Source organism: Enhydra lutris, unplaced genomic scaffold (genome assembly GCF_002288905.1).
Source record: "Enhydra lutris kenyoni isolate GAN:26980312 unplaced genomic scaffold, ASM228890v2 scaffoldscaffold53, whole genome shotgun sequence".
NCBI classification, from domain to species: Eukaryota; Metazoa; Chordata; class Mammalia; order Carnivora; family Mustelidae; genus Enhydra; species Enhydra lutris.
The window spans coordinates 3,441,722-3,462,788 of NW_019154137.1; the positions used below are offsets into that span (position 1 = coordinate 3,441,722).

A 21,067-nucleotide genomic window follows, 5' to 3' on the forward strand; every position below is an offset into this window, starting at 1 on the left:
GGCAGGGGAGGGCTTGTCTGTGACTGAGGCAGTGTCCCTGCACACTGGAAGAAGAACAGCAACTGCACACGTTTAAACACAGTTTTTATTGAAAATCTTAACAGATTCATCAAAGAGCTTTAAAGCAGGGAAGGCTTAGAACAAAGGAGAGCTATTGCTTTTAAACATTAACTAGGAACTCATGCATAGGATATGTGCAGTTATGCAGAAAGTACGTGTAGAAGAAAGATCGGCTGTAATTACCCCCGGTCCCTAGAGCCTCCTAAGAGTCGTGAGAGCTTTGTCTCCAATACCATCACTTGCGTGGGGCTGAGGCAAAGCTGATGCTGAAGTTTCAGCAAATGCCTCCAGACTCATGCCCGCAGGTTCAAAGTATATTTTCTAGAATTAACTCCACCAGGTTGAGCCATCCCACCCTGGCTAAATTTCTTTTTAAAGGGGGACGACGATAACAGTGGTTGTGCAGGGGAAAATAGGGGCAGTGACGTTCGGGTTGTCACGCGCTGGCGCCCGGGGTTGGAAACCATTCTCAATATTCAGGATATTAACACATCCCGGAGTACCTGTAAACACCTCTCCGAGAACCATAAAGTCCTCAAACTGGCCTGGCTCTCATTTGACACTTTTCAGTGGGGAACGAGTGGAGGGGAATATGGAAACTCTCCGGTCCATGACACAGGCCTGGCGAAGGGCAAACTTGGCGTGGAGCGGAGCCCGGCAAACGCTGCGTGCCCCAGGCTGTGTCCGAAGTCACAGGAAGGGCCCCTTGGACTGTGAGCGTTCTTGAACGCACTAAGTACTGGGCAGGGGGTTACACTCGCACCTTGACGCCAGTTTATTCGTAAAAGCGTGGAGAACTTGGGACTTTCTTAAGGGGCATGTGGGTTTTCTTGTAGGGTGCACCTGAGCACCTAGAGGGCTCTGCTCTCAGCGCGTTATGGCAAAAACCCAGAGCAAGCAAGCAGCCGCCGAGCTAATCATTTCGTCCGAATCCCTAGCCCGTTCGTGGGCTCTGGGGGCGAACGGAACCCAACCAGAGTCGCATCCATTAGTTACTGTCTTGTCGGAGGGGAGAGGCGTGCTCTGAGCCCACACGGCGAGGGGGGATACCGTCGCTTTGGTGCCGGGGCTGCCAGGGCCTTCTCCAGTCCTGTCTCTGGGTCTCTTGCCCTGGAGGGTCTTCGGGCGACAGCCCTGTACCAACCCGCATGCGGTGAGGGCAGAAGGTGAGACATTCTCCTAACGGGTCTCCCAGGGCTCGGGGGAGTAGTGGGAGGTTTCATTCCCCCACTCCGTCCCCGCCCCGTCCCCGCCCCCGGCTGGCTGGTACCACCCACCAAAGCCCCTTCCCCAAAGCGGTGCCTGGCGGGATCCAGGAGGAGTCGACTAAGCGGCGAGTTAGAAGCCCCGCGCGCGCCCCCTAGCGGCAGCGCTCTTCCGGCAAACGCTCCGCCTGCTTCGTGGCCACGCCCCGGCCGCGTGCTCGCCTCGGCAAGTCCCGCCCACCACACCTGCTCTACTGGCTCTCACCTGCGGGGCTCCGGCGAGACCAGGGAGAGCCCTGGGGTTGGAGCCCGGCCTCAGACTGGTGCTTTGGCTAACGTCAGGGAACGTCCTTCCCCTGGAGAGGCGGGATGCGGGACGCCGCCGCTGGTCGCAGGTCGCAGCCCTTCCCCGCGCTCTGCCCTCTTCCTTGCCCCCTCCCGGGATCTCAGTGAAGGTAGCAGGAGAGAACGAAATACGGTCCGAAGTGGGCAGGGTGGAGGCGAGGTGGGGAGGGCGAAGAGGCGGTGGTGGCGGCGGCCCGGAGCTGGAGCTGTCCTTCCATTCCCGAGGGGCAGCAGCCCGGGGACCGGCGGCAGCGCCGGTGCCGCACCCCGTTCACCCCCTGGCAGCTACGGACCGAAAGCATTTTACGCCGCTCCAAACACTCCCACGTGTCCCCCGCCATGCGGCTGCTTCTGGAGGTGCTAGTTCTCCAGGGCTTCGGTCCTCTCTGGATCTCTTCCGGAGTCCCTCTCTCCCCTACCCCTTCTTCAGAGCCAAAAGCCACCTAGCAGGCCCAGGGCCACCAGGCGCCCCCTCCCCCGCCACCGCAAGACTCCGGGGTGGGGGCAGACCCACGGGGCATCAAGGTAAGTATTTTCATGCGCTATTTAAATCCAAGTAGGGAACCATTGGCCAGAAGCCTGTTTTGTAAATTACCTTTTATCGGAGCACGGTGGATGGAGCAAGTACAGGGTCAGGTCCTACCTCAATTTACATTTTTATAATTTTAAAATCATGAGTTATTTTTTTGCAATAACTTTGATGTTTATGTTAAGTACCGCACTAAAGCATGTATCCTGGGTTACTGATTTCTTTGGCCCCACATTATATGTTGCGTGGGAGGCAAAAACCATCCCCCTAAAGCAAGCCTCAAACTGAGTATTACAGAAAAGTGTCCTGAGAGGAGCGGCATGAAGGGGATAGAAATTTTGAAACAAGCATGAAATAACCTCCGTGTATTTAATGCCATCCACGTCTCCGAAGAGGGGACATTGGTGGTTTTCCCCTCTCAGAAAGGAGCTTGGGATCAGCATGGATGTAAGTGAAGCCACAGTGCAAGGGAGTCAACCTCAGAACAACCGGCGGGGGCGCCGCTCAAAAACGTGCTTTAGGACTTTTGTCATGGACATTCTCGCACTGGGTTTTATGGCTTTTTCCATGATTGGAAAATAAGTTTTCAATTCGGGCGCTTTAAGGGATAGAAAATGGGATAAATTCCAGATTATGAAAATTGCCATTACCAGTGGCAACATGGGTTCATAGAGGGAAAAAAAAGTACAGAACCATTTTCCTACACCTGTACTGTATGTAAAATTTTTTTTTTTTTTTTTTTTTTGCTATGAAGCACGACACCTAACATAGAAATCCTTTGGGGTGGATGGCAGCCCTCTGTAAAGGAGTATTTCTGTCTCCTGTGCAGTCATATTGAGACCCAGTCTGACCTAGAAGTATTTACATAAATGCACTGAGGAGCTGAGTTATGAGAGTTCAACTGTACTCAATTATTTAAAATATTTAAAACTAAGCAGAACCTCTGAGCTACAATGAGGGATTTTGTAAGTATGCGGACACTGGTGCCAGGGAGTCATTTGTCCACAGAATATAGGATAGGAGTGCCTAATGTAGGCCTCGTCATGTTGAAACTGATGGAGGAAGAGGGCTTCAAGTCCAAGTCCTCCTACTGTTTCCTCTGAGTTTGCTTTGCCTGTTTGAGAAAGCAGAGAGGCCTGGGCCTCCCAAGTCCTGGCCACACGTGACTGGTGAGCCCAGCTGTGGCCGGAGGGGGCCAGCCCTTGGTGGGCTGCTCTCTTGAGCTGCTTTTCGGCTCCACTACCCCACCACTAGTTCTGCAGCCTGTTTCCTACAGTGTGTTCACACACGCTCTGCAGCAAAGCTAATAAATAATGTCATCCTGATTTTCCCATGCTAATACTTAGATAAAACTTTATCATCTCAAGTAATCACCTTTTGATCCCATGACCTACAAATAAGTCAACACTGCTTGAGAAAATGAAAAAGTACTTCAAATTAACCCGGGTCCAAATCTACCTTGCACCTATCCACCGCACAAATTCCGTAAAACCCACCTGTTTGTTACTGTACTGCCAAAGGGGAAAAAAGTCCCTAGACATCAGAAAATCCTCAAGAGAATACTCACTTAGGCCTTAAGTAGTCTTATAACATTGAATTTGTGTGGTACCTGCAACCTCTATATTAGAACTCCCATTTTCACCCTTTATTTTATTAAGATTTTATTCATTTGACAGAGAGAGACACGGCGAGAGAGGGAACACAAGCAGGGGGAGTGAGAGAGGGAACATAATAAGCGGGAGGAGTGGGACAGGGAAAAGCAGGCTTCCTGCCCAGCAGGGAGCTGATGCAGGGCGGATCCCAGGACTCTGGGATCATGACCTGAGCCGAAGGCAGATGCCTAATGACTGAGGCATCCAGGCGTCCCTATTTTCACCCTTTTTAGGTCAGTGGAAGTTTATTCATTGTTTTGGTTTTTTGCTTTGTTGTTTAGACAAAATTTAGGGATTCCACTCCCTACACTGCTTTACCAGATGCTTAAAAACAACAAAAGTCTGGCGACTTGCTTTTGCTGGGTTTACATAGTGGTCCATTCATGAGGTTCTGAAAGAAGAGCCACGAGAAACAAAAAGGAAAGAAAATGTTCTCATCTACTTTCAAACTCTACAGCATGAATTCCAAGAAACTCAGTATATGCTTTTCCCTCTCTCTCTTGCAAATATAATTGACCCTTTTTATGAAGCAGTATTGGGAACAGGGACCTAATACTGGCCCAGATGACAGCCCACTGTGGGCTCTGGGTGTTGATGGAGGTTTGACCACTGGTACATTTGAATCTCCCACAGATGAGCTCTGTGACGCCAGCCTTCTTTAAGATTATGTATTCACGCAGAGGAAGGATCCTAGATCCTGAATCTGAGAGCAAAAGTGAGGAGTCAGGTAGGGAGAGGAGGCCCACAGTGTCACAGGTTATAGTTTGAAAACTTCCGGAAGGATTAAACACAATGTAAATTCCATTAATTAGGTTGCCAGATGCTGGGTGGACAAGGAGGTCAACTGACATGGTTGTTTTGTTTTTAAAATTAATTTTATTGAGGCATAACCAACATATAACATCAGTTTCAGGTGTACAACATAATGATCCATATACACTGCAAAATGATCGTAGTCTAGTTAACATCAGTCATCGGTCACAATTTTTTTTCTTGTGCTGAGAGCTTTAATATCTACTCTCTTAGCTACTTTCAGATATGCAATACAGTATTAACTAGTCATCATGCTGTACTTTATATCCCCATGACTTATTTTATAACCAAAACTTTGTACCTTTTGACCTTCTTCACCCATATCTCCCACTGCCCCCCACCTCTAGCAAATGCCAATCCGTTTGTTATCTAAAGATTGGTTTCTTGTTTTGTGGTTTTGTGGGGGCTTTTTTGCAGATTTATCTGAGAGAGACAGCACACAAGCATCGATGGGGGACGGGCAGGAGAGGGAGACAGAATCCTCGAGCAGACTCCCCACCGAGTGCAGAGCCTGATGCAGGGCTTGATCCCAGGGACCAGAGCCAAAAGCAAGAGTCGCCCATAAGCGACTAAGCCACCCAAGCACCTCTTGGTTTTTTTAGATTCCACACGTAAGGTCATACCGCATTTGTCTTTCTCTGACTTAATTGAGCACAACGCTCTGGAGGCCCATCCAGGATGGGCAGGGCTGGGTAGGGAGAGACAGGAAGGGGGCTACATGACTAGGTTCACAGAACTCCCAGACGTGGGGAAATGCTGAGGCATACAAAACCGTGAGTATTGTTGTTGGGAGTGAGTTAAGATGGCAGAGGAGTAGGGGACCCTAAGTTCATCTGGTCCCTGGAATTCAGCTAGATAATTACCAAATCATTCTGAACACCGGCAAAAACCAACTGGAGATCTGAGAAAAGAAATGCAATTCTCCAACTAGACAAGCAACCGCTTTTTGGAAGGCAGGAGATACTGAGCTGTGAACCTGGGGCAATATATCAGGGATAGGCAGAGGGGAGGGAGCCTACTGTGAAGTATCACAAGCAGTGGAGCACAAAACCAGAGCGTTCAGAAGTCTGCTACGGTGGGGGACGTCCCTGGCTTAAAGATGCACGGGTGGCAAAGCAGGGTAGAATCCCAGGTGGGACAGTGTGGTCTCAGGATCCCTGGGATCACAAGAACAGGGGTACAGGAGTGCAGCAGAGTTCCCAGGCATCGGAGCGGGGAGCTGGCTGCCAACCTTGGTTCTAGGCACCGGCTTTCTGCCTGGTGTCACCATAAACTGAGAACGGCCGCACAGTCGAGTGACCGGTCTCCGGGCAGGGGCCCAGCAAACGCAGAAGCGCAGCAAGACCCTTCCCTACCCCGAGAGGAACGGCGCAGGTCTGCGCCACACCAGTCTGTAAAGTTTGGAGACTTGAGACTGGGTCACGTGCCTGAAATAAAAATGCTCGGTCACAGGCTGGGTGACCAGAGTGCGGTGGGAAACCGGGGAGACAAGAGGGATCGGCTGCTTTTCTCTGAGAGCACACTGAGGAATGGGGGGGTGTGGACTGTCAGCTCCAGGGCTAGAGAGCAGGACGCTGCCATATTCACCCCCACCCGTGTGCCTGCGGAAAGCCTGCAGGAAGCCAAACTGCAGCGCACAGTGCGATCCGGAGCCCTGTACACGGAGCCCGGGCCCCTGGCGAGCAGGACGCGGTTCCACCCAGGCAAGGACGCCCGAGCACCAGCGCAACAGGCCCCGCCCCCACAACACCGGCAGGAACTTCCGGCTAACACCGAGTTTACTGACCGTAGAGGCTGCAGAACTCCAGCTATCAAGGAAAGCAGTATATAGCATTCGTGGTTTTTTCTTATTATTTAGTCTTTCAATTTTTTTCCTTTTAAGCTATTATTTTTTCAATTCTTTATTATTTTTAATTTATATATATGCATTATAATACATTATATATATAATATATATTATATATATATAATACACACATTATAATATGTGTGTGTGTGTGTATATGTATATATATTTTTTTGGGGGGGGATTCCTTTCATTGTATTTTATTTTTGTACATTTATTAGTTTTTCTTTTGTTCCTATTTTGGGATCTAGTTTCCTTTAACAAACAGATCAAAATACACCCAGGACCTAGTTTATTGTTCTGTTCTGTTCTACTTCTTGTTTGCTTTTTCTTATTTTATTTGTGTTTTCTTCTGTTTTTTTCTGCTGGTGTTATTCTTTTTGTCTTTTCTCTCTTCCTTCTATTCTTTTCTGGACATAATGACAAGACAGAGAAACTCACCCTAAAGAACAGGAGGAAATACTCACCACCAGGGATTTAATCAATATGAATATAAGTAAGACGTCAGAAGTAGAATTCAAAACAACAATTATAAAGGTACTAGCGGGGCTTGAAAACAGCACAGAAGACACTAGAGAATCCCATATGGTAGAAATAAAATAACTAAAATCTAATCAGGCTGAAATTTAAAAAGCCCTTACTGAGATGCAGTCAAAAAGGGAGGCTCTGGGGCTCCTGGGTGGCTCAGTGGGTTGAGCCTCTACCTTCGGCTCAGGTCATGATCTCAGGATCCTGGGATCGAGCCCCGTATCGGGCTCTCTGCTCAGCGGGGAGCCTGCTTCCCCCTCTCTCTGCCTGCCTCTCTGCCTACCTGTGATCTCTCTGTGTGTGTCAAATAAATAAATAAAATCTTAAAAAAAAAGGGGGGGGGAGGCTCTAACACCAAGGAAATATGGGGCAAAAGAGAGAGTGATACAGAAGACAAAATGATGGAAAATAAAGTAGTCAAGAAAAAAAGAGAAAAACAACTACTGGATCATGAAGGGAAACTTCAAGAAATCAGCGACAGCATAAAGCAAAATAATATCTGGATAATAGAGGTCCCAGAAAATGAAGACTGGGGCAGAAGGTTTATTTGAACAAATTATAGTTGAGAACTTCCCTAATCTGGGGAAGGAAACAGGCATTCAAGTCCAGGAGGCACATAGAAACCCCCTCAAAATCAATAAAAATAGGTCAACACCCCAACATGTAATAGTGCAAATTTCAGAGATAGAAAGTCCTGAAAGCAACTAGGGACAAGAGGTCCATAACCGACAAGGGTTAAAGCATTAGACAGGCAGCAAACCTGTCCACAGAGACCTGGCAGGCCAGAAAGGACTGGCAGGATAAATTCAGGGTGCTGAGTGGGAAAAATATGCAGCCAGGAAGACTTTGTCCAGCAAGCCTGTCATTCAAAATAGTTTCCAGGACAAACAATAACTAAAGGAATTCAGGAACACTAAATCAGCCCTGTAAGAAATATTAAAGGGGATCCTCTGAGTGAAGAGAGAGCCCAAAAGTAACAAAGACCAGAAAGGAACAGAGACAATCTACAGAAACAGTCACTTCGCAGTAATACAATGGCACTAAATTCATATCTTTCAATAATTACTCTGAATGTAAGTCAGCTAAATGCTCCAATCAAAAGATAAAGGGTATCAGATTGGATAAAAAAAAAAAAAAAAAAAACAAGACCCAGGGGCACCTGGGTGGCTCAGTTGTTTAAACATCTGCCTTCGGCTCAGGTCATGATCTCTGGGTCCTGGGATCGAGCCCTGCATGGGGCTCTCTGCTTAGCAGGGAGCCTGCTTCTCCCTCTTGCTCTGGCCCTTCCCCCTCACCCTGCTCTTTCTCAAATAAATAAAATCTTAAAAAAATAAGACCCATCAATATGTAGTCCACAAGAGACTCATTTTAAACCCAAAGACACCTCCAGATTAAAAGTGTGGGGTGAAGAACCATTTACCATGCTAATGGACATCAAAAGAAAGCTAGGGTGGCAATTCTATCAAACAAACTAGATTTTAAATCAAAGACTGTAAAAAGAGATGCAGGAGGACACTATATCATAATAAAAGGGTCTATCCAATAAGAAGATCTAACAATTGTAAATATTTCTGCCCCTAACTTGAGAGTAGCCAAATATATAAACTAATCAATAACAAAATTAAAGAAACACATTGATAATAATACAATAATAGTAAGGGACTTTCACACTCCACTGAGTAATGGACAGATCATCTAAACAGAAGATCCTTGCTAAACAGCAAGGAAACAACAGTTTTGAATGACACTGGACCAGATGGACTTTATAGATATATCAGTACATTCCATCCTAAAATAACAGAATACTCATTCGTCTCGAGTGCACATGGAACATTCTCCAGAATGGATCACATTCTGGGTCACAAATCAGGTCTCAACCAGTACAAAAAGACTGAGATTATACCATGCATATTTTCAGGCCACAATGCTTTAAATCTTGAACTCAATCACAAGAGGAAATTTGGAAGGAACACAAATACATGGAGGCTAAAGAGCCTCCTACTCAAGAATGAATGGGTCAACCAGGAAATTAAAGAAGAATTTTAAAAAATACATGGAAACAAATGTAGATGAAAACACGACAGTTCAGAACCTCTGGGAAGCAGCACAAGAGGTATTAGGAGGGGAAGTATATAGCAATATAGGCCTTTCTCAAGAAGCAAGAAAAGGCTCAAATGTGTAAGCTAAAGGTGTAAGCTAAACTTACCTCTAAAGGAGCTGAAAAAGAACAGCAAATAAAGCCTAAATCCAGCAGCAGAGAAATAATAAAGATTAGATCAGAAATCAATGATATAGAAATGAAAAAAATAGATCAACAAAACTAGAAGCTGGTTGTTTGAAAGAATTAGCATGATCAATCCCTAGCCAAACTTATCAAAAATAAAAGAGAAAGTACCCAAATAAATAAAATCATGAATGAGGGGCACCTGGGTGCCTCAGTCCGTTAAACGTCTGCCTTCGGCTCAGATCAGGATCCCAGGGTCCTGGATCTTGTGGGACTTGATCCCCACATCCGGCTCTCTGCTCAGCGGGGAGTCTGCTTCTTCCTCTACCTCTGCCTGCTGCTCTGCCTACTTGTGCTCTCTCTCTCTCTCTCTGGCAAATAAATAAAATAAAATCTTTAAAAAAATAAAATCATGAATGAGAGAGAAGAGATGACAATCAACACCTAAGAAAAACAGATATAAGACAATATGATGAGCAATTGTATGCCAACAAATTGGGCAATCTGGAAGAAACGGATGCATTCCTAGAAACACATAAACTACCAAAACTGAAACAGAAATAGAAAACCCAAACACACCCATAACCAGCCAAGGAATTGAAATCCGTAATCAAAAATCTCCTAACAAAGAGTCCAGAGCTGGATGGCCTCCCAGTGGAATTCTACCAAACATTTAAAGAAAATTAATCCTGGGGCGCCTGGGTAGCTCAGTTAAGCATCTGCCTTCAGCTCAGGTTATGATCCCAGGGGCCTGGGACTGAACCCTGCATTGGGCTCCCTGCTCAGTGGGAAGTTTGCTTCTGCTTCTCCCTCTCACCCTCCACCCCTGTGCTCAAGGGCTCATTCTCTCCCATTCTCTTTCTCTCAAATAAATAAAGTCCTAAAAAAAAGAACTAATACCTATTCTTCTAAAACGGTTTCAAAAAATAGAAATGAGGGGCACCTGAGTGGCTCAGTTGGTTAAGCATCTACCTTCAGCTCAGGTCATGATCTCAGGGTCTTGGGGTCAAGCCCCACATCGGGCTCTCTGCTCAGTGGGACATATGCTTCTCCCTCTCCCTGCCACTCCCCCTGCTTGTGCCCTTTCTCTCACTCTCAAATAAATAAAATTAAAAAAAAAAAAGGAAATGGAAGGAACACTTCCAAACTCATTCTATGAGGCCAACATAACCTTGATCCCAAAACCAAAGACCCCACCAAAAAGGAGAATTACAGACCCTGATGAACATGGATGCAAAAATTCTCACCAAGATATGAACTAATTGAATACAGCAGTACATTAGAAGGATTAGTCACCATGACCAAGTGGGCTGCAAGGGTGGTTCAACATCTGCAAACCATTCAATGTGACACACTACATTAATAAAATAAAGGACAAGAACCATATGATCCTCTCAATAGAAGCAGAAAAAGCACTTGACAAAGTACAGCATCCTTTCTTGATCAAAACTCTTCCCAGTGTAGGGATAGAGGGTACATACTCAATATCATCACAGCCATCTATGAAAAACCCACAGCAGATATCATTCTCTATGGAGAAAACTGAAAGCTTTTCTCCTAAGGTCAGGAACATGACAGGGATGTCCATTCTCACCACTGTTGTTCAACATAGTACTGAAAATCCTAGCCTCAGCAAACAGACCAAAAAAAAAAAAAAGAAAAAGAAAAAAAGAAAAAAGAAATAAGAGGCATCCGAAGTTGGCAAAGAAGTCAAACTTACACTCATTGCAGATGTCACGATACTCTATGTAGAAAACCCAAAAGACTCACCCAAAAATTGCTAGAACTGATACAGGAATTCAGCAAATTTGCAGGATATAAAAATCAATGCACAGAAGTCTGCTGCATTTCTCTACACTAACAATGTAGCCGAGGAAAGAGAAATCAAGGAGTCGATCCCATTTACAACTACACCAAAACCCATAAGATGCTTAGGAATAAACCTAACCAAAGAGGTTAAAAAATCCATACTCTAGAAACTATAGAACGCTTGTGAAAGAAATTGAGGAAGACACAAAGAAGTGGAAAAACACTCCATGCTCATGGATTGGAAGAACAAACATCATTAAAATGTCTCTACTACCCAAAGCAATATACACATTCAATGCAATCCCTATCAAAATACTGTCAGCATTTTTCAGAGCTGGAACAAGCAATCCTTGAATCTGTATGGAACCAGAAAGACCCTGAATAGCCAGAGGAATGTTCAAAAAGAAAACCAAAGCCGGAGGCATCATAATTCCGGAGTTCAAGCTCTATTACAAATCTGTAATCATCAAGATCTCACGGTACTGGCACAAAGCAGACACACAGATCAATGGAACAGAACAGAGAACCCAGGAATGGACCCTGAACTCTTTGGTCAACTGATCTTCGACAAAGCAGGGAAGAATGTCCGATGGAAAAAAAAGACAGTCTTTTCAACAAATGGTGCTGGGAAAATTGGACAGCCACACACAGAAGAATGAAACTGGACCATTTCCCTACACCACACACAAAAATCGACTCAAAATGGATGAAAGACCTAAATGTGAGGAATCTACAAAACCCCCGAGAACACAGGCAGTAACCTCTTCGACCTCAGCAACAGCAACTTCTTGCTCGACATGTCTCCAAAGGCAAGAGAAACAAAAGCAAAAATGACTACTGGGACTTCATCAAGATAAAAAGATTCTGCACAGCAAAGGAAACAGTCGACAAAACTAAAAGGCAACCTACAGGATGGGAGAAGATATTTACAAATGCCTTATCAGATAAAGGGCTAGTACCCAAAATCTATAAAGAACTTATCAAACTCAACACCCAAAGAATAAAGAACCCCATCAAGAAATGGGCAGGGGCGCCTGGGTGGCTCAGTGGGTTAAAGCCTCTGCCTTTGGCTCAGGTCATGATCCCGGGTTCCTGGGATAGAGCCCCACATCGAGCTCTCTGCTCTGCGGGGAGGGAGCCTGCTTCCCCCTCTCTCTCTGCCTGCCTCTCTGTCTACTTGTGATCTCTGTCAAATAAATAAATAAAATCCTTAAAAAAAAATGGGTAGAAGACATCCAAATGACCAACAGACACATGAAAAAATGCTCAACATCATTTGGCATCAGGGAAATACAAATCAAACCCACAACGAGCTATCACCTCACACCAGTCAGAATGGCTAAAATTAACAAGCCAAGAAACGACAGATGTTGGAGAGGATGTAGAGAAAGGGGAACCCTCCTACACTGTTGGTGGGAATGCAAGCTGGTGCAGCCACTCTGGAAAACAGCATGGAGGTTCCTCACAAAGTTAAAAATAGAGCTACCTTACAATTCAGCAATCGCACTACTGGGTATTTAACCCAAAGATACAAATGTAGTGATCCGAAGGGGCACCTGCACCCCAATGTTTATATTTATAGCAGCAATGTTCGTAATAGCCACAATATGAAAAGAGCCCAGATGTCCATTGACAGATGAATGGAGAAAGAAAATGTGGCATACACATACAACAGAGTATGACTTCAACCATCAAGAAGAATGAAATCTTGCCATTTCAAGTGACATGGATGAAACTAGAGGGTATTATGCTAATTAAAATAAGTCAATCAGAAAAAGACAAATACTGTATGATTTCACTCTTATGTGTAATTTAAGGAACAAAACAGATGAACATAGGGGAAGGGAAGGAAAAATAAAATAGGACTAAAACAGAGAGGGAGACAAATCACAAGAGACTCTTAACTGTAGAATAAACTGAGGGTTGCCGGCAGGGGAAATGGAGTAGAACAGGGTAACTGGGTGAGGGGCATTAAGGAGGACACTTGATGTAATGAGCACTGGGTGTTGTATGTAAGTGATGAATCACTAAATCTACCTCTGAAACTAACAATACACTGTATGTTAATTAAATTGAATTTAAATTAAAAAAAGATAGGGAAACATCTTTTCCTAATATAGGAAACCTAAGATAGGGAAACATCTCATCCCTAATGAGATGTTCAAAAGGGAACATCTCATTCTCCCACTCCCCCTGCTTGTGTTCCCTCTCTGTCTCTTTCTGTCAAATAAATAAATAAAATCTTAAAAAAAAAGAACATTAAGAAAAAAAGAACATTAAAAGTGGGAGAATAAAAGCAAAGCAATAGGCCTAGACCAGAGCTTGGCACATAGTTCATGCTCACTAAGGGTGAGCTGAATGGAGGGAGTGCAGTATTAACTTTCCTAAGATACTTCAGCAACAATGAAAAAGCTTCTCCTCCATTGTGGTTTAAAATCTCAATAGCATATAAATTGGTATGCTGTGTTTTTCTATTAAGACATTAACTATTCAATATACCAAACAAATCCCTCTTTTCTAACTGAAGGTTTGGTTTGAGAATCGGAAGGCCAAGTGTTAGAAACATCGGAAAGTCTTAATTCTCCGAAATATGTCTCCCATCGCCGTGGGTCATGCTGTCATCATAATCTCAGATGGACCCTATAATGCCATTTGTGTCCTGGAGCCCAGATGGAGATGGGTTATTCTGGTGTCCCTGTGGCCCAGAACACCCAGGGCTAATCTACTGGGTGAGATAATGGTATGGTAGTTAAGCAGGAAAATGTCTTTTTTTTTTTAAAAGACCTGCATATAGAGATATTTAGCATCAAAGTATATTTATAATTTACCTTGGATACCTTAGCAAAAAACTCGTATTTGAAACAACTATGTCAAAATGCTAACAAATGTCTAACCTGAGTGGTAAGTATATGGTATTACTTATACTATCCCCTTTGCTTTCCTGAGTATTTTCATGATGCAAAGAAAAATACCCTGGGGCGCCTGGGTGGCTCAGTGGGTTAAAGCCTCTGCCTTCAGCTCAGGTCATGATCTCAGGGGGATCGAGCCCCGCATCGGGCTCTCTGCTCAGCGGGGAGCCTGCTTCCCCCTCTCTCTCTCTGCCTGCCTCTCTGCCTACTTGTGATCGCTATCAAATAAATAAATAAAATCTTTAAAAAAAGAAAAGAAAAATACCCTATGAGTTTGGGGTCGGGGACATTCAGTCTAATAGAGGAGACAGAGGTAAAGAAATAATCAGATTGCGGAGTGATACAGGGAAGCATGGGGGTGCTCTGGGCGTACAGAGAAGTCTCATAATCAGGCTAGCTTGCTTGGGAAGGGTGCTTCAGGAATGATGACTCTTAAGCTAGTTCTTTTAGAAATCAATTTTCCTGGGGCACCTAGGTGAATCAGTCAGTTGGTTAAGTGTCTGCCTTCAGCTCAGGTCATGATCCTGGCATCCTGGGACTGAGCCCTGCATCCGGCTGCCTGCTTAGTTGGGAGCCTGCTTCTCTCTCTGCCTCTGCCTGCTGCTCCCCCTGCTCATGCTCACTCACTCTCTCTGTCAAATAAATAAATACAATCTTTAAAAAAAATAAAAATCAGTTCTTTTGGTGCACCTGGGTGGCTCAGTTGGTTAAGTGTTGGCCTCTGGCTCAGGTCCTGATCCCAGAGTCCTGGAATTGAGCTCCATGTTGGGCCCCCTGCTCAGCGAGGAGGCTGCTTCTCCCTCTGCCTGCTGCTCTCCCTGTTTGCATGCTCTCTCGGTCAAATAAATAAGTAAAATCTTTTTACAAAGTAAAAATAAAACAAAATCAGTTTTATTACAAAAGTACTGCACGCCCACTGTTGAGGAGAGTAAGCCAGGCCGCCCGCAGGGAGAGACTGGCACTGCAGGCCGATGGACTCTGTATCAAGTCACAGAAGCAAGAGAAAGAACATGGAAGACCGAGGAGACCGTCGTTCTCAGGCTAAGAGGATGCTGCAAGAGGCACAGGGCATGTGTGATCAGAGAGGGATCAAGCAGGGTCCCAAATTCACCCTGAAGACGACAGAGAGCTGCTGAAGGATTTTTAAGTAGGGACAGATGTGCTCACATCTGCGCTCTCAGAAAGTTCATCAGGGCACCTGGGTGGCCCAGTCGGCTGAGCGGCTGCCTCCTCATTTCAGCTCAGGTCACGATTTCATGGGCTGCGGGATCCAGCCCTGGGTCAGGCTCCATGGTCAGTGGGGAGGTCAGCTCCAGATTCTCTCCGTCGGGCCCTCCCTCCCACCTGCACACCGGCACACTTTCTAAAATAAATAAATCTTTTTTAAAAATAAAAGGTAGTTCACTCTCCCAGCAGTGAGGAAGAAAAGTAACAACAGGAGCCAGGAAACCCCAGTGACATCAGGGGAAGAGACACCTTTATGCAATGTCCCCAGAGGCGGGGGGGTCAATCATCCTGTCAACCATCAGCCAGGAGAAGGCACAAAAAGGGGGCTTTCTGGGAGGCACCACGCCACGGGGGGGTGGGGGTGTCCTCCATAAATCAGCTGCCAGCCGGCAGGGGGTCCTCTGAGGTGTGCCTTTTGGAAAATGGCACAGAGGTGCCCGCTGAGTGTGAGGACGACACAAGAGAGCTGCTCCCCGGGCCTGACGCAGCCCCATGGGGCTGGCTTTGCTGCCACACGTCTCCCGGCCCGACCCCGCCTCGGTTCGGTTTGCTGCCACGACGTGCCTCGTACCGCTGGACACCACCCATCTGGGGTCACAGCGCTCGGGTCTGGCTCTCAGCTGTGTGAGCCCGAGTGCGGTGTCGCAACCTGCTCTGCGCCCACTTCCCCATCTCTAAGACGCAGTCTGGAGCCCTGTGTGGACTGAGCAGCACTGAGAACAGCCAGCGCTTAGCGGGGCTCCTGGCACCGAGACAGCCAGTGCTCTACACCTCTCGGCCACTGTCCTTAGCCGTCCTCTGCAATCAGTTCTACGGAGGAAAGCGAGTTTTGAAGCCAGGCCTGCAGAGCGATGCCGCCTTCTTACCACTGGAGTCTGAGTCCGAGTCAGAGCCACTGCCGCTGTCATCAGAGTACTTCTCGCGTTTTCTTTTAGAGGATTTCTTCTTTCTCCTTTTCTTGGACCTCTCTTTCGAATGATTACGCTTCTTCTTCTTCTTCTTTTCTTCTACATGAAGTACAGATATAAAATTAACTTCTAGGCAAGTATTACGATTATCAATTTTACTGTATCTGAAATACCGAAAAAGAACAGATGACGGGCAACCTGATTTGCAGAAGCAAAGTCTACTGTTTGACTATTTATCAACCTTTTTTTCAACTTCTCAATACAGCAGCTCTGTAGTAGTTAAAAAAATACCTTCTGAAGTAGAAGCTGAACTGGTGCTTTTCTTTGGCTCATCGTCCTCCACTGGTGTGTGCTCATCAGAGCTGAATTTAAAGAAGACGGTTGTAAGAATCAGAAAACTGATAAACCGTGAATCATGGAGTATAAAAATACAGAATCAAAAAATTTCAGTAATGACACCGGTTGTCCAAGAACCATCAAAAGCAAACACTGGAATGACTTTGTAAAGGTACAGTTCAAGAGTCTACCACCTTCAAAATAACATAATAATCATTTACATTTGCATGCTTTAGCGTTCACAAAACACTATTCAAACTGAAAGCAACATGTAAGATTTATATTTTCTTTTAAGACTTAGTTTACTGGGGCACCTGGGTAGCTTAGTGGGTTAAAGCTTCCACCTTCAGCTCAGGTCATAATCTCAGGGTCCTGTAATCAAGTCCTGTGTCAGGCTCTCTGCTCAGCAGGGAGCCTGTCTCCCCTCCCACCCCGTGCCTGCCTCTCTGCCTACTTTTGATCTCTGTCAAATAAATAAGTAAATCTTTTTAAAAAAGACTTAGCTTATTATTTGAGACACAGAGAGAAGGGGGGAAGGGGCAGAGGGAGAGAGAGAATCCCAAGCAGATTCTCTGCCTAATGCAGAGCCCAATGCAGGGCTCGATCCTACAACCCCGAGATCATGACCTGAGTCAAAATGAAGAGTCAGACACTTAACCAACTGAGCTACCCAGGTGCCCTGTAAGATTGATATTTTCAATGCTGCCTACAAGATACTTCAGACCTAATGGCATGCACACTGAAAGTGAAGGGATGGAAAAACATTTACTGTGGAAATGGAGGTGGAAAGAAAGCTGGGGTAACAATACTTATATCAGACAAAATAGACTTTATTTTAAAAAAATTTTAGGGGCGCCTGGGTGGTTCAGTGGGTTAAAGCCTCTGCCTTCGGCTCAGGTCATGACCCAGGGTCCTGGGATCGAGCCCCGTCAGGCTCTCTGCTCAGCAGGTAGCCTGCTTCCCTGTCTCTCTCTGCCTGCCTCTCTGCCTACTTGTGATCTCTCTCTGTCAAATAAATAAATAAAATCTTTTAAAAAATTTTTTTAAATTTTGAGTAATCTATATGCCCAACATAGGGCTTGAACTCATCACCCCAAGATCAAGAGTTGTACACCCTACCGACTGAGCCAGCAAGGGCCCTAGACAAAATAGACTTTAAAACAACAACTAATAGGGGTGCCTATTTTCCATTTTTTTGGTTTTAAAAATTATTTTTATTGTCACATTCCAAAGAGGACACAAGAGCAAAAAGCCAGTTATCTGATAACTGCTCTACCTTTCAGAAGGAGGCACCCAGAAAGGAACTCCAGTCTTAGTTCAAAGCTGTACACAACAGAGCTCAAACAGCCGCCTCTCCACCTACTGGAAATGTTGACAAATGTGTGTATGTCACCAATCCAGAGACAGCTGGGGTTAAAAGAAAATTCCTTTATTGCAAGTGTCCAAGTTCTTAGGATTCATCCTTAAAGATTCTGGAAGAAAATGAGAAAGACCACACACACCAGACCGTATTTAGTCATCAGAGTAAACTAGCGAATTGCTAGTTTATTCAGGATGCATTGCATCAGACACCACAGTACACAAGGAAAATCTGCATTTTATGAATAAATGAATTCAATAAGAACTCACACAACAGGAATCTGGTGCATTTACACAGTAATAACGAAGTGGCAGAACGAGAAATTAAGAAAACAATTCCATTTACAATTGCACTAAAAATAATAAAAATACCTAGGAATAAACTTAAGTAAGGAGGTGAAAGACCTGAACTCTGAAATCTATAAAACATTGATGAAGAAACTGAATATGACACAAACAAATGGAAAGGCAGCCCATGCTCATGGATTGGAAGAACAAATACTGTTAAAAAGAGCATTCTACCCAAAGCAATCTACAGATTTAACGCAACCTCTAGCAAAATACCAACAGCATTTCTCACAGAACTGGAACAGATAATCCTAAAATTTGTAGGGAACCACAAAAGAATTCCAACCAGCCAAAGCAATCTTGAAAAAGAACAAAGCTGGAGGTATCACAGTCCCAGATTTCAAGATCTACTACAAAACTATAGTAACCAAAATAGTATGGTAGTGGCACTAAAACAGACACATGGATCAGGAGAACAGAGTAGAGAGTCCAGACATAAACCCACACTTTTATGGTCAATTAATCTATGACAAAGTAGGCAAGAATATACAATGGAGAAATGACAGTCACCTCAACAAATGCTGCTGGGAAAACTGGTTGGCTACATGCAAAACAATGAAACTGGACCACGTTCTTACATCATCCACAAAAATAAACTCAAAATAGATAAAGGACTTAAATGTGAGACCTGACACCATAAAAATCCTAGAAGATAACACAGGCAGTAACCTCTCTGACACTGGCAAATGATCTATCTGATAATGGGTTAATATTCCAAAATATATAAAGAACTCACAGAACTTGGGGTGCCCGGTTGGCTCAGTCAGTAGAGCATGTGACCTTTCATCTAGGGGTTCTAAGTTCAAGCCCCACACTGGGTATAGAGATTACTTAAAAATAAAATCTTTTTTTTTTTTTAAAGATTTTATTTATTTATTTGACAGAGAGAGATCACAAGCAGGCAGAGAGGCAGGCAGAGAGAGAGGAGGAAGCAGGCTCCTGCTGAGCAGAGCTCGATCCCAGGACCCTGAGATCATGACCTGAGCCGAAGGCAGCGGCTTAACCACTGAGCCACCCAGGCGCCCCTTAAAAATAAAATCTTAAAAAAAAAAAGAACTCAAGCAACTCAACACCAAAAACAAAAGAATATCCAATTAAAAAATGGGCAGAGGACCTGAACAGATATTTTTCCAAAGAAGACATCCAGATGGTTAACAGACACATGAAAAAATGTCCACATCACTCATCATGAGGAAGTGCAAATTTAAAACCACAATGAGGTATCACTGTATACCTGTCAGATGGCTAGAATAAAAACACAAGAAATAACAACTTCAGGTGAGGATGTAGAGAAAAAAGAACCCTCATGCTCTGTTGGTGGGAATGCAAACTGGTACAGCCACTATGGAAAAGAGTATGGAGGTTCATAAAAAAATTAAAAATAGAGGAGCGCCTGGGTGGCTCAGTCAGTTTAGTGTCTGACTCCTGGTCTCAGCTCAGGTGTTGATCTCAGGGTCATGAGTGCACTGAGTGGAGCCTACTTAAAGAAAAAATTAAAAATAGAATTACCAAATGATCCAGTAATTCCACCATTTTTACCCAGAGAAAACAAAAACACTAACTAGAAAACATATGTGCACCCCTGTGTTTATTGCAGCATTATTTCCAAGAGCCAAGCTATGGAAACAGCCCAAGTGTCCAATGACAGACAAATGGATAAAGATGTCGTGCATGTATGTGTGTGTGTGTGTGTATACACACACACATACATATACGTACACATACACTATGGAGTATTACTCAAACACAAAAGAGAATGAAATCTTGCCATTTGCAACATGGACAGATCTAGAGGGTATAATGCTAAGTGAAATAAGTCAGAGAGAGACAAATACCGTATGATTCTACTCATATGTACAGTTTAAGAAATTAAACAGAGTGAACAAAGAAAAAAAGAGGCAGACAAAAAACCAGACTCTTAAATACAGAGAACAGGGGCTCCTGGCTGGCTGTTAGTGGAGCTCGCAACTCTTGATCTTGGAGCTTTAAGTCTGGGCCCCACACTGGATGTTGAGATTACTTAAAAATAAAATCTTAAAAAGAAATACAGAAAACAAACTGTAATTGCCATAGAGAAGGTGGGTAGGGGAGTGGATGAAATAGATAAAGGGGATTAAGAGTGCACTCACCAGGGCGCCTGGGTGGCTGAGTCTGTTACACATCTGCCTTCAGCTCAGGTCACCATCCTGGGGTCCTGGGATCGAGTCCCGCATCTGGCTCCCTGCTCAGCACGAAGCCTGCTTCTCCCACTTCCACTCCCCCTGCCTGTGTTCCCTGTCTCGCTGTGTCTCTCTCTGTCAAATAAATAAATAAAATCTTTAAAAAAAAAAAATGAGTACACCCACTGAGATGAGTGATAAGTAAAATTGCTGAGTCATTATATGGTACACCTAAAACTAACATAATACCATATGTTAATTATACTTGAACAAAAAAAAAATCCATGGAGGAATCGTAAATGCATATTGCTAAGTGAAAGAAGCCAATCTGAAAAGTCTACATACTATATGGTTCCAACTATACGGCATTCTACTAAAGGCAAAACTGTGAAGACAGTAAAAAGATCAGTGGTTGGAGGGCAGAGAGAGATGAACAGGCAGAGCAGAAAACTTTTTAAGGCAGTCAGACTCTTGTGTATGATAGTATAATGGTGAGTACATGTTATTTATACAGCTGTTCCAAACCCACAGAATGTATCATATCAAGAACAATTCCTAACGTAAACTATGGACTTTGGGTGATTATGACGTGTTGGTGTAGGTCTCACTGGCTGTAACGGAAGCACCACTCTGGTGAAGGGTGCTGACAGTTAAGGGGGCTGTCCATGTTTGGGGCAGGGAGTATGCGGGATTTCGCTGTATTTTGTGCTCAGTTTTGCTGTGGACCTACACTGCTCAAGAAAAAAAAAGTGATTTATCTTTTCAGAATGAAACCACAGGGTAAATACAGGAAACTATAAGGAAAGATGG

The 21,067-nt window shown here is 44.5% G+C and overlaps 1 long non-coding RNA gene across 1 annotated transcript; it reads right to left on the bottom strand.

Moving 5' to 3' along the window:
• Positions 1-16,105: 16,105 nt before the first annotated feature.
• Positions 16,106-16,414, bottom strand: LOC111157204. The gene is made up of 2 exons (XR_002641281.1): positions 16,347-16,414; positions 16,106-16,154 (listed from the first exon to the last, which is right to left on the bottom strand). It is a non-coding gene; the product is annotated as an uncharacterized LOC111157204 (long non-coding RNA).
• Between the last annotated feature and the right edge of the window lie 4,653 nt (positions 16,415-21,067).